This window comes from Embiotoca jacksoni, unplaced genomic scaffold, assembly GCF_022577435.1.
Source record: "Embiotoca jacksoni isolate LCO1_2020_lvr unplaced genomic scaffold, fEmbJac1.0.p SCAF_10, whole genome shotgun sequence".
Lineage (NCBI taxonomy): Eukaryota > Metazoa > Chordata > Actinopteri > Embiotocidae > Embiotoca > Embiotoca jacksoni.
Window position 1 is genome coordinate 8,584,992 of NW_027185230.1, and position 13,687 is coordinate 8,598,678.

Sequence of the window (13,687 nt, forward strand, 5' to 3'; positions counted from 1 at the left end):
GAGGTTAAAATCAAACCTTCATCACACTGAACGTGGGCCAGCCCGGTTGTAAAATGAATCATCTATAGGGTCATAGCTTTAAGAGCTCTGTCTGTGCAAAGGGTTGAGTGTGTTTATGTGTGCGTGTAAAGACATAGTGTCTTTTTGAATGTTTAATGATCCTGCATGAGCTGACACCGAGGCATCTATGACCACCTACTATATCATACTTATATCTGCTTATACAGACATACATCTCTACTGCAGAGCTGTTCCAGCGGTCAGTACTAATGCGCTAGACTGTAGACTGTATATTGCAAAGAGTTATTCTTCTTTTCCAGTTCAGACATGGGTGTCTTCTGGACTTCCCTGTTGACACTTCAGGGAGGTTCACTTGATGTTTACTTTCAAGCCTTTAATGGCCTTTTTGCTGGCTGTGGATTAAGTGTAATCGTACAGGTTCAGAATATGGACTTGGCGATAGAATGCTTTTCTACCTATTTGTAGCATGGCACCTTAACAATGAAATGGTTCCTGGTGGCTCCTTTTCTAAGATTTTTTTTCTTGTTGCGTTTCTTTTTTAATTAAACGCTGTAAAACTTTGAGGAACTTCTTAAATCAACAACAAGATTGATCATTACGACAGTTGTAGGTTACTAAAACTAAAATCACTGCTGTCATAACCACGACTACTGCTTCTTCTGGACCAGTGATTCACAAAATGCCATAGATGTGCCACTGGTGGTATGCGAGACTCCACCTGGTGGTACACTGGAGCCTTGAGCTGAAAGGCCTAACAACTGCACTCCAACAAACAAGTCAAAAAAATTGTCATTTGATTTATTTTTTTATTTTTTTATTACACACAACAGTTATCACATATGCACATCACATGACAATGATGTAAAAAACATAATTGTGAATTGTTTCTATATATTGGAGATAAAACTTTGCCTGTGTGTAGTCGAGGAAGGTGACACAACGTAGCATCCGACATCGCAGCACACAAGTGTAATTTTAAAATGGCTATGAAAAAACAGTCCAGTCAAAAATAAGTCTATTTTCATTTGATATTGATAAGTTTGTTGTAAAGATTCCATGTATTGACATTTAGTTGGCTGCCACACGAGCATGAAATGTCTCCTGATGTCTGTTAATTTTTTTTGCATATCATTGTAGTTACTGACTGGACTGAGAAATAAGTAAAAACAAAAAAACACACACACACACACACACACACACACACACACACACACACACACACACACACTGGTCCGCGGTCTCATCGTACTCAGCCCAACACTGTAAAACACATCCAGCCTTATCTTGAATGATGACACTCTGACATGATGGACACTCAGGGTCTGACGGAGGTGTTTTTCACCTGACAGGGAATTTTAAAACTTTCCATGTGTTTCAGCAAAGACTCAACCAAAAAGAAGGTATGGTTGGACGGTAGCTAACTTAAATCGCTCAGGATCTGACGTATGGTGTCGTGTACCTGGTTGGTTTAGTTAGTGGGTTTAATTCTCTTTACAAGGTGATGAAAACCAGAGGCAAAACTGAAGGAGAATGGCATTGCAGATGGGAGAAGAGAAAGGATATTGGCCTCTGTACTCCCACTCCTCTTCCTCCTCCTTCCTCCCTCTTGACGGTGATGTAAGTGTTTTCCGACACTTCTGTGGTATCTTTTTGTGGTGTGACCTGTGTATAGGGTGGCAGAAAAGTGACTAAAAGACCCGCAAAAAAGAAGAAAGGAAGAAATTGAGAGACAGAGGCTTGTGTGTAGGCAAACTAAAGAAAAGAGGTGTGTGTGTGTGTGTGTGGCATCTTCAATGGGAGTCGGGTATCAGCTGGATAACCTCTTCAGTGTCAAGAGGGCTTCGTCAGCAATGCACACAAAAGAGACACTGACACAATGAAAGGGGGAATGAAAGCGGGATGGGGTTTCACAGCCGAGGCAGAAAAAGGAAAACATCATATCTTTCTCCTCCCTTTCTCTTTCTGTCTCACTCACTTTCTGTCTCTGTCTTGGTGTTTGTAAGACTACAAAGGCAGAAACACCTGAGCCCCCTTTTTGGGCACTACTGTGTCACAGAAGGAATGTGCCACTTGTGTGTGTGTGTGTGTGTGTGTGTGTGTGTGTGTGTGTGCGTGCGTGCGTGTGCGTGTGCGCACAGGTTTATGTGCATGTCTGTTTGGGTAGTTGGATGAGAGGGAAACAGCCGCAGCCAGCATACCTCACTTGCCTACCTACCTCAGCGTCTTTGAACGCTCCCCAGCTGTATGGTGGCCCATTCAGTGATCAGTGGCTCGCATGAAGTGTTTGATCTCAAAGTCTGAGTGGGTATCGGGTGAAACCTGTATGATCGCCAGGGAGAGACCCATGTGTCGGCTCTGATATTTTGGACTGATAGTGAGCTTTTGGGTAAAATTGGAAACAGGGCAACCACAAACATGCAATGGCAGCCTCTCATTTTGTAACGACATACTTTTCAAATAATAACACAATGGGCATTCAAAGCAAAACTACTTTTCGATCTATTTGACTATTAACTGAAAACTGTCCAAACACACACGCACACAAATTTGACCTCAACGAATGCCATTGAACTTTAAAAACCTCACCTTTGACAAAGTTGATTAGAAGTCATTATTTTTTATCTTTGAGTTGAAGATGTGGTGAAGTTGTTTGCTCTGCAGATCTAACGTCAAACTTACTTCATCTAGTGTCAAAGTTAGCCATGGATTGTTGATCTGTGGATGGACTGTCCGCTTGGTGCTTCACTGTCAAATAACTGTGCATACCCGCGGTAGACTTATGATGTGCTAGTTTTACCTTGCAGAGATGGCACATCTTTTTTTGTTGGAGCAGTTTCACACGGAACCTTTTGACAGTTTGTCGTCTCTGCATCTTTCTGCTGTTTGTAGCCTATAATATCATAGTGCAGCACTCGTTTTACTGGAGCCTCGCAGGAACCTGGTCTTCTTCTCCTCCTTTTGTTATTTAATGGGCATTGACAAACAAGCTTTTCGGGGTAAAAACTACCACTACCTTTAAAACAAAGAAAATAAGACGAGACAAGACAATACTCGCATAAACCATTTGATTAAAAAAAAAAAAAAAAAAAAAAAAAAGTCAAAGTATATCTAAAAATAGGAATGTGTACAGCACAATATCAATGAGGGAATGACGGTAGGAAGAAGCTGAAGAAGTGTTTCAGTGTTGTGGGCAGCTAATGATGATGTCGATGGTGGGAAAAGTTGAAACCCATACCATTACTCCTGTTGTATAATCCAGAGTTTTAAAGCACAGAAAAGGTCTTGTGGTTGGGAGTGTTTTATGTTTGTGTGTCAGGGATGGACAGCAGACATTCTGTACCATAATGGAGGAGGGATGAAGACACTGAACAAGAGGAGACGGTAAAGAGTCATCTTATCTTGAATTTTTGAAACACAAAGCAGTCTTTTTCTTCCACTCTTACTGAGGAAATCTATGCTCACACACACTGTTTGTCATACGGATCTATTTAAGTAGTCATATGCAGAATCTAATTGTTTTAACAAAACATTGGTCAGTACCTGAACAAGTGCTTTAATTAATGCAAGTCTCTTTTGTTTCCATTGGACCCGTGGTACCACATACTTTCATCAGCAAAAACATAATTACCATCTGGGATTTATTGTGTTAAGTGAGGATATTAGAAAGTGCTGAGAGCAAATATCCCCCTTTGAACTCCGCTCCATACAGACTGGGGAGATTTTATTTTGGCAGCGTTGCTGTTTAGTACGCCATCTCTCACTGCAAAGTTTTATTTACAGCTAAGAAAATGGGAAGATAATTTAACTGTGCATTTAATTAACACAGAGCATATATTTGGACGCCGCTTGTTTGAGAAATGAATTGTCAACAACTGCAACAGAGAAGGAGATGGAGGTTTGACGGCAGCACGTACAATATATAAACGGGCGAATGCAGAACACCAGTTCAGCTGGCACATCATCCACTCAACACAGCTCGTAAACTCGGTCTGCAGACTTAATACGATGCGACATTACCCTCATTTTTCATCACACTACATGGTGGTACAGACAAGGACTCTTTTACCCGGTGCATAAATATATATTTTTTGACAGTTTAGGCTGACTGCAAACAGACAGCAATAACAGAGTAATTAATACCATGCCAAATAAAAAGAGATTAATTATATATGACAGACTTTGACATGATGAACAGATTACAGGCTGAGAAAAATAACAGCGGTTACATCGTGCCAGACGAGAAGCTAATTTGAAATCAATCACTCAGATAGCAGAGCTGTTGTGCCTTGCAGATGTTTTCAGAATTGTTTTTGCATTGAATGCAAGTCAGTCTGTCTTTTATTGCTGTTGCTTTTTTTTTTTCTTTCAATACGTGGATGTAAAATCTTAGTTTTTTTTCATTTCAGTGGCAAAGAGAAGCAAAAATGCTCAGGCACCGCGCTTAAGCAGGACTCTTTAGTGCAAGTATTTTGCTCTTATATGGAGGATAAAGTTACTGAGTGCAAATGTGACAAATGATTTGTGTGCACCAGTGTGAGGGGCTATTGAATTCTGACACTCTCGTCAGTAAACCTCAGTGTAATAAACATTTAGGTAGCCCATGTTATCTGATTTCCAGTTTAAAGGACCAACAGCAGGTTATATTAGATGCTAATGTTTTACTAATGTTAATTCTATGATTTTTAACAGTTCCCGTGGGGAAAGAGGCTTCAGCACAACTCTACTGTCTGCACTCAACCAAAGATAGTTTATTTCATGAAGTCATTGAGATAATTCAGTTTGGACCATAGAGGTGGACCAATAGACCAACTGGCAGACCAACATTGGCATGGATAGCATACTGCTGGCATGCTAAGGATCTTTAAATCCTCCTCCTCATGAACACACACTACCTTCACTAATAGTAAAAAAAAAATAGGAAACTGCCCAAAACGTTTACTGTAACACTGGCCACATTATTGTGCTTGTACTAAAGGTCCGTCAGCAGAGTCCCTCTCTGTCCTAAAACATGGCCTGACAACCTATAAATACCTCTTCTGAAAGCACCTACAATCACTCACGATCTTAAATCTCAAAGGCTTATTCTTACTCTGGTTGAATGTATTCTTCACCAATTGAAACGTATCACCAATGAAATCAGTGTGAACATATGGCAAAGGAAACCCATAGTCGCTCGTGTTTCAGTCAGACATTTTGTACGGGTGTGCCTCTCCCCCGAGAGGATTTGTTGTAGTACTTCCACAGAAAGGGCACTCATTCATTTCACGACTGAAATGTTGTTACGTGACAGGAAAAATTAGGTCAGTTGAAACTTTGAAAAAAGACAAACAATGTTGTTATAATCACACCATGCTTTTGGAATAAATCGTTTACGTTACACTACGTGGTACTGAAAGAAGGCACGGTGGCAGGGATGATGATGACTAGGGAAAGGCTCAAAGACAGACGCGGTAACAGAAATAAATGAAGAACGGGAGAGAAATGGGATAGAAGTAGGGGAAGCCCTTATTAGTGTGACAGTCCAATGAGTCACGTCTTAGAATGGCAATAAAAGTTAATTTAGGGAGCTTTTGGTGAAACTCTGATGTGTTTGTGCGGCCAGACCACACACTGCAAGAGCACAGCACAGTCTGCCAAAAGAACACTCCAGAGTAGGAAATATTAATAAGAGGCCATGACCCGCCTGTGTGTGTGTCTGTGCATGCGGGAACGGCTGTGTGTGTGTGTGTGTGTGTGTGTGTGTGTGTTACAGCATCAGCACGAGATGTTCTTCAGCTGTTGCAGTGGACTTGATGAGAAAAAGCAGTGGAGTGTTGTAGTTGTGGAAAGCCATGAAAAACAAGCGTTTTAAAATGTTTATTACACTCATCATGTAGTTGTTTCCTACTTATGGTCCCAATTTTATTCTTTTGGGCTGACTTTATTTGTTTGCCATCTTTCGGTTTAATGTCAATTGTAATTCAATCCAGCAGATTCATAGAAAATAAACTCTGGCTGAAGTTGAAAGCTTGTTTTGGTTGATGTGATTGTGGACATCTGGTATACACCGTCTACACCTAAGCTCTAAGAGAGTGCTCTCTCCCTCACTCCCTCTCTCTTTCTCTCTCTCTCTCTCTCTCCCCCGCACCCTTGCATGCTCTCTCTTCCTCGTCCTCACCACACACTCAGAATATTTTTTTGTAATAATTCAGCTAAGGCGCTGTGAAAAAGCACTTGGGGTTGAGCCTAAATCGAGCAGATAAACCCTGTTCCTTGAGAACAGCCCGCCGTACAGGCTATACTGAAATAGTGGCAGATCTCACACACCATCTACAAACAATGGAAATCCAAAAAACACAGATTAGATTCGAGCCGAGCCCAGCCGGTAATGTCAGCTGAGAAAGGGATTATGTTTGTTGGAATTCAGGCTTTCCGGTGGCTCCGCCCACTTTACTGTGCAGAGTGGGTGTTGCCAGTTTAGTGGTTGCCTTTTTATGAAAATGTGTGTGTATATCTATCTATCTATCTATCTATCTATCTATCTATCTATCTATCTATCTATCTATAGTAGGATGCTCAGAAAATCTGAGGCATGTGAATCTGCGCCTTACACAGAAGCCTGAAAAGCCTCTTCATTATTACGTGAGGAGAAATATTGTTCAACTTTGATTTTAAGTGTGGTTTGTCCCAGTGTCCAATACAATATGCAAAGACTCTTGGAATGTTCTCCTGTGTCTGTCCTGGTGATAGACTAAACCCAGAAACCACAACCAGTTCTCATTGGTCTGAAGATAATTCTGGTGCCCAAAGCTGCAGTTACACTTGTCTTTTCAACATGACTTTTGACACAGACATGAGATTTTGCAGAAATGGACACCGAATCCTCAAAAACACATGGCGTAGTCTTTGTATTAACACCTTCCACAGGTTTACTGACTCATTGTTATGAGACTTTAATTTGCTCTCTAACTGGCTAGCCTGTTAATTCAATTTGGCATTACATGTCATGTTGTTTGGACTTTTTGTATAAGTCTCACTGGGTGATAGGAACAGGGACTCTCATTGCATTTCTACGCAATACAAAGAATTGGGAAGCGAGTAAAAAAGTTTGCAAACGGTTAGATATGAGGCCAAGTATGGATATTTGACAATTCATATTTTCTCAGTGTCAGATCTCAGAAGTCACAGAACAGGTGATGGCTCAATCAGAGAGTCTATAAAGAGTATAGTCCACCCTAAAACATAACAAAACATGTGTTGTTGCTGTAATTTTGGACAGGTCAGTCTTGATATGTCAAATTGAGCAAACCTCTCCAAACATTAGAAATAAGATAGCCATGACTGTGTTGATAATGCTTTTATCAGCACCGGTTGAGACCAGTTCTGAACTTGTGTAACAAACAGGAATATGATATTTCTCAGTATGTGATCACAGAATTGATGTACAGTATGAAGACTGACAGAGCCAAAATTTGATGAACAGTATACAGACTCCAAGTTTTTGAAAAATGCATTTTAAAATCCAGATAAAGAGTGAAACAAAAGAAAAGTTCTTTGTTATACTGTACATTGGCTCACACTCGTGTGCTAATATTATATTCTGGTTTACAAAATGCAGTCAGCTGTTTGTAACTGTTAGAGCTATCAATAATGCTAGGCAAGACCGACTTATTATTAGCTGCCAAATAATTTTTCCATCATTCACTCACATTAGTTCAGGATGTTTATTCCAAATTTTTTATTTATTTTTTTCCCCCCTTTTTTTCTGGTGCAGATGTGCGTGTTTGTCCCTGTAAGGGTACTTCATCTTTGTATTTGAACAGAATTGGCGGTGCGTTTTGAAACGTTACCCCTCACACCCTTGGTCACACATGCCAGCATCAGGCCGGGAGAATGAGTGTGTTTGGCGTGTGTGTGTGTGTGTGTGTGTGTGTGTGTGTGTGTGTGTGTGTGTGTGTGTGTGTGTGTGTGTGTGTGTGTGTGTGTGTGTGTGTGTGTGTGTGTTCCTTGATTAGCTTGTAGTCTATGGAGGTATAAGGTTTACTACCAGTGCAGCAAGGGCTGAAAGACTACCCAGGAACGTGCATCATCATAATCATCAAAACTAAACTGATGACTTCATGATGACAATAATATAAAATACCAACTTTTTACTTTAATCTGTCTTCATCTGTTTCTCTGCTCTCCTCCACGTACTTATTCAAAGTAATAAAGACTGTTCTTATTTACAGAGCCCTTCGTTAGTTTAGCAATTTTTTTTCTACTGCCAACTATTAGCAGCGGCAGACATAAAAACCCTTTTAGGGCACCTTATTCAATTTTAATACATGTTTAATACATACAAAATGTTACTTTTTTCATAGTAATCTTTATTATTTTAACGCCATTTTTATGGCTTTATTCTGTTATGAAAGTTCTTGTACAAGTTATAAACAAGCCATTGGGTTATCTAATCCATGTCATATAAAAGAAAAACTGAAAGTGAATCTAAATATTGCTAATAATTCCTCATAACAAAGCTGTTGTCATTTTATCCTTTGAATGCGCACTGAGCCCATTGGAAAACCAATATCTCTATACCACCGAGTTATTTGATTCATGAAACCAGTTAAATAATATTCATTTTTCTCTGTTAAAAAAAAGTTTGTGAAACAGCTTAGATTTCCTTGCATTCATGGTCCTGTTTTTAGGTGCCAGGCCTAATAGAACTAATCCTCCCTTGTGCTGTAATATTGTACAAAAGAAATGTATATCCACGCTGTAAATTTACAGGTTTTATTCGTTTTTGTTGTCACATTTCCAGATTTCTTGGTGAATTGGAAGTTACCTTTACCAACAGCATTGATTGTTGAAACCATAAAGATCATTTACAGGATAATCGTTTTTATAAGTTACTGATCACATGTGTATCTCTCTAATCTTAAGTTTCAGATTCAGTAAATGTGCAAAAGAAAAGACAGAATTGACTGTTTCAGAGGAAACAAGTTTTTAATTTGAAGCACCAGCTGACTCTAGATTTTATACGCGAGATCTGACATCAAAGCGATGTCTGTGTTTTTGCCTGTACAATGTGTGTGAATACACACAATGCGTTCGCGTGCGCGCGTGTTTCTTTGAACAGCTTTACAGAGTCCCACCTCTAAAACAAATACAGAAGGAGGCCACGGTTAAAGATGGGCCAAGAGAGACACCACAAAGTGAAGGAGATGGAGAGAAATTTCAAATAAACTTGCTGCCGCCAACATTTTATTTATCTACCCGAGTTAACCGGTAACTCACACGGGATCCATTTTCCGTTGATTGCATGTGTGTGTATGTTTGCATACGCGCGTATATGTGTATAAGCACGGGCTCGTGTTTGCTTGCGCGACACGTGTGCGTTTGTATGTAGATTAAAATATGTGGTTACTTCCCTGACTTTTGTGCAAGTGTTCAGCGGGTGTCCCTGAATATCAGTATTGCAGTGTACACGTGCAGCATGTCTGTGGTCAACCTGGAGTGTTCTATCTGCCACTGCTGGCGTATAGTTCAAGCATATGTTTTGCTTTGTTTTCTCGCCTCGGCTACTACTGCTGCCTGCAGTGTGCTTAAAAAGAATGTGTTACTGTTGCATCGTGGGTAAATGCAGTCACCAGTCTTGATTTGAGAAGAACAACTTTTGTTAAATGTTATCAAATGTCAGTTTTTATAAAACGATGTTGCTCAAGCTGAAATTAGCTTTGGTGTGCAACAGTGGTCCCGACACTTTCTGGCTTATTACAATTCACATCAAAGCAAATACGTTTACTTCTCATCGTTACAGTCTGATTTTGTATAAAGAGTTGAACCCCCCTCCATACCCACACTTATCGAGTAATGTCAATAAACAAGACTACGTCAAAATTTAGTGTATAGCTGATTGTGTATGAAATAAGTGCTTTTCATTTCATTAGGCTGGGAGAAGCAGCAGCATTTATGTGGTCGCTGTACTGGACTGTAGTGAAGAAGAGGGAGCTGAGCCATAAGGCAAAACTCTTTATGTACCAGTTGGTCTACATCCCTACCCTGACCTGTAATCATGAACTGTGGGTAATGACTGAAGGAAGTTACAGGGAACAGAGACGGCAAGGCTTTTTTTGCCTTCCCTATTGCCACAGCTACGCTTATTGGACTTAAGCTTCTTTTCCAATGCTGATATCAGCTCTGGTCAGCTCAGCTCTACTTGCTTTATTTTGTTTTTAACCTGGTTGAAGTTGTGAATAGTACCTGGTACTATTTTTGGTATCGCCTTAGTGGAGGTTCCATGGGAGCTGCAGTACTAAAAGGTAACGTGAAAACATTGCAGTCTGATTGGTCAGAGTACCTTGTCACAATCACTGCGGCACTGTGTGTGCAACACAGACCATCTGGAACAAAGCTGTCATTGTTAACTATTTTTAGAACGTTTTTAAATGGATTTATTTATTTTTTTAAATCACTGGACTACGCCGTTAATGGCAATGCGCTAAGCCACACTTTGGTCAATTAAGGAGGCGCAGACATTCTTCTGTTTGGGTGCCAAGTCCTGAAATATAACAAATATATGGCTTACTGTCAGATGTGATTGTCAAGCTGCAGCCATTAGTCATATCTAATTATTTAACATATCTAGACTGAACTGTTAATCTGTAGCTAAAGATCAACAAGTTTTGATCATCAATAGCGTAAGGATTTCATAAAGACAATGATTATGAGGAAATTATCAGGTTGTGGATTTATGGTTATTGTTACTTCAGTGGTTTTGATGTTGACTTATGTTGAGATAAGCTCAATCATATAGTCCAACACAGCTGCGCATCACTTTCCTGCTTCTTTCCAGCTCGATCTCTCTTCTTTTTGACTTAACGAAAACCTGTTTTTAAATGTCAAGTGCTTCAGTATAACAAACGTGTTTTGGGAGCCCATTATTTATGTGCATGTTTTTCTGAGTGATACGGAGTTATTTTGTGGGGCTTGCGTTAACAAAGGGTGAATCATCCCACCCGTGGCTGGATGTCTCCCCACCAGGGACTATTGTAAATATTTGAGAGGAACTGTTGACATAAAGATAACACTGACTAATGGATATACAAGCGTGGAGTCAGAAAAGCACTGATGGGTCTGTGGGAGTGATGGAGGAAAGGATGGGTGGGAGAGATATTGGAGGGGGGGAAGAGGGAAGGATGGAAATGAGGTAAAGGACAAAGAGTAGATAAATGGAGAGGGGAGTGTAAATGACGTAACCAGGGAGAAAGTTGGGGAAAAGATGTGACGGGGAAAATGCAGGTGGCAGAAACAAGAGCTGAAAATAAAGAATGTGGTGTATACACACTATAGAAAAGACAAATCCAAGATTCAGTTATTTGACTCCTTCCATTAATCCATTAGTAGAACATCTTGTCTGTTTGTGATTGCGCACCAGTTTCATTTTGATGAGTGGGAAGAAAGCAGTGAATGGATGGAAGGAGGCTGGAGAGGAAAAACGTTCCATTCCTGCACTGTTTAGTTTGAGATTATATCAATATTGACAAAACTGTCTGTTACACGCATTTCCAGCCGATTACCTTTACTATTCTGAGAAGTGAAGAACAACAGAAAGAAGGTGACTGCTGCGATCTAATACACATCCTGAATGAAGTAAGTGTGTGTAGAACAGTACAGAGTGTCATGATGAAAATGTTGGGAGATGTGGCAACGTTTGCTCTTTTAGATGATAATCATTACAATGGCTTCTATTAACAAAAAAAAGGTCAGAGCAGAATTCGGCCTTGAGGTTAGGTTAAACACAAACAAACGGTTTCTTCACCCTTTTCAAGTTGTCTGTGTTTTTTTTCTTTTTTTTTCTTTGCACAATACAGATTTCACCATTATTTTTCTGGAACCAGCGTTTGAGAAATGTTTATATGCTAGTCGTACTGGAGTCATGTTTCAGGGTGAATTCTTTAAAAACCCAGCTGATGGCTTTTCTGCTGTTGTGTGTGTGTGTGTGTGTGTGTGTGTGTGTGTGTGTGTGTGTGTGTGTGTGCGCACACTCCATGTTGGACCCCGTACCACTTGACATAATATCAGATAATACACGTTGAAAGCAAAAAGCCACTGGTGTTTGTAAGGTTAATTAAACAGTTCCTCTTGAGGAAGGTTTCAGGGAATTCAATGAAGTTCTGGTTCGAAAAGTAAAGGACAACCACTCTGTAGTCTTTCAGCTACAGTTATTAGTACGACCTTTGTCAGAGGCTGTATATCTCAGATTGACAGCTGGTAGAACGTCCTGCCATTTCTTTTTTCATGTCAGTGTCGCTACAACTGCTGTCAATAAATCAGCAAAATGATGTCACAACTCAGCAAACTGTTTGCTATTGTAATGGAAAAATGAAAAGAAATTAGTTTAGGATAAAGGCTGTTGACCTGAATGTCGTGGTGGCACACTGTAGAGCGTCGTTATGTTCCGACAACAGTGAAAGTTTGAGAACCCCTGATCTAGTAAATTGTACCTAGTTTAAGTCATTGTAATGTGGTTGGCTTTTTCAAAAGTCACCTCATCAATCAAAGTTTTTCCTGGAGTTTGTTCTTTAAATTCCATATTTAAGAAGAAAAACATAGCGGTTGACGGGATGGTTTCTACAACACCGATCTCCAAAGCAGACTCATTACATATTTGCAAGCAGCAGGTGCCAAAAACAACAGGAGTCCAACTTTGTATGTGAAGTAGCGTTCTCTTTTATCACAAACTAATGAGTGACATTTTGTGGGTGGTGGCTCTCTGTTCCGCATCTATACATTCTTTATGTTACTGTTTGTGTTCTGCGCTGTTTGTGTTCCTGAATGGCACTGTATATAACTTAACAATATCCAGGCCTGGATTGAGTGTGCGGCTGCCAAGTCTTTATTATAGTGCTATACACATGCTAACACATGTTTTCTTGTTGTTCATATCTGCTTGCTGCTAAGTTTTGTATTGCACGCTAGACATATGCTCTTTTATATTGTGTATGCTTTTTATTTATTTTGTTTGTTTTGCAATTTTCCTGGTTAACATTAAACATGTCATCCCTTCGGCCAATCAGGAAGATACAAGTTGTAGCATCCCTTCATCTCGAGTCTCATCAAAATCTGGCCCGTACCAGCCCTGTTCGTAAGGATTATAGCTCAGTCAGGGTAACATTTGTAAAGACTGTGGTCAGTCTTTCTGTCTGGGTCTGCGTTGTCACATTCATCTACAATAACAAATGGTGATTAAATTGCTTTAAATTAAAATATTTAAACTGTATTCAAATACTTTAAAAGGGGAAACCACACACAATATATTTGATTCTAAACAAGCATTCTGTAGCCTAACAATGGAAAATTCAATAATTTTCTGTTGCTCCAACCTTGGAAAAGGGCATGTTAAGAATTCAGATTATGAGCAATGCCAAGGTTCAGTCAAATAACCATCATGGCAAAGGGAGACCACAATCCAAGACATGGAATCCCAACAAGCCATGAAGAATGTAGGAAAGTCAGACTGTTAAAAAAAAAAAAAGTGTGGACAAAAAGGCTACAAGGAGAAAGAATGCTCTTCAGAAGAGGTCAGGAAGGCACGCTGCTCCATTTTACACAACAAATCCTCCACATGTGTTAGTTTACCCAACTTTTAAAGGCATTTCATAAATTTATATGTTGCTTGAAAATATCAAGGAATTTCCCCAAT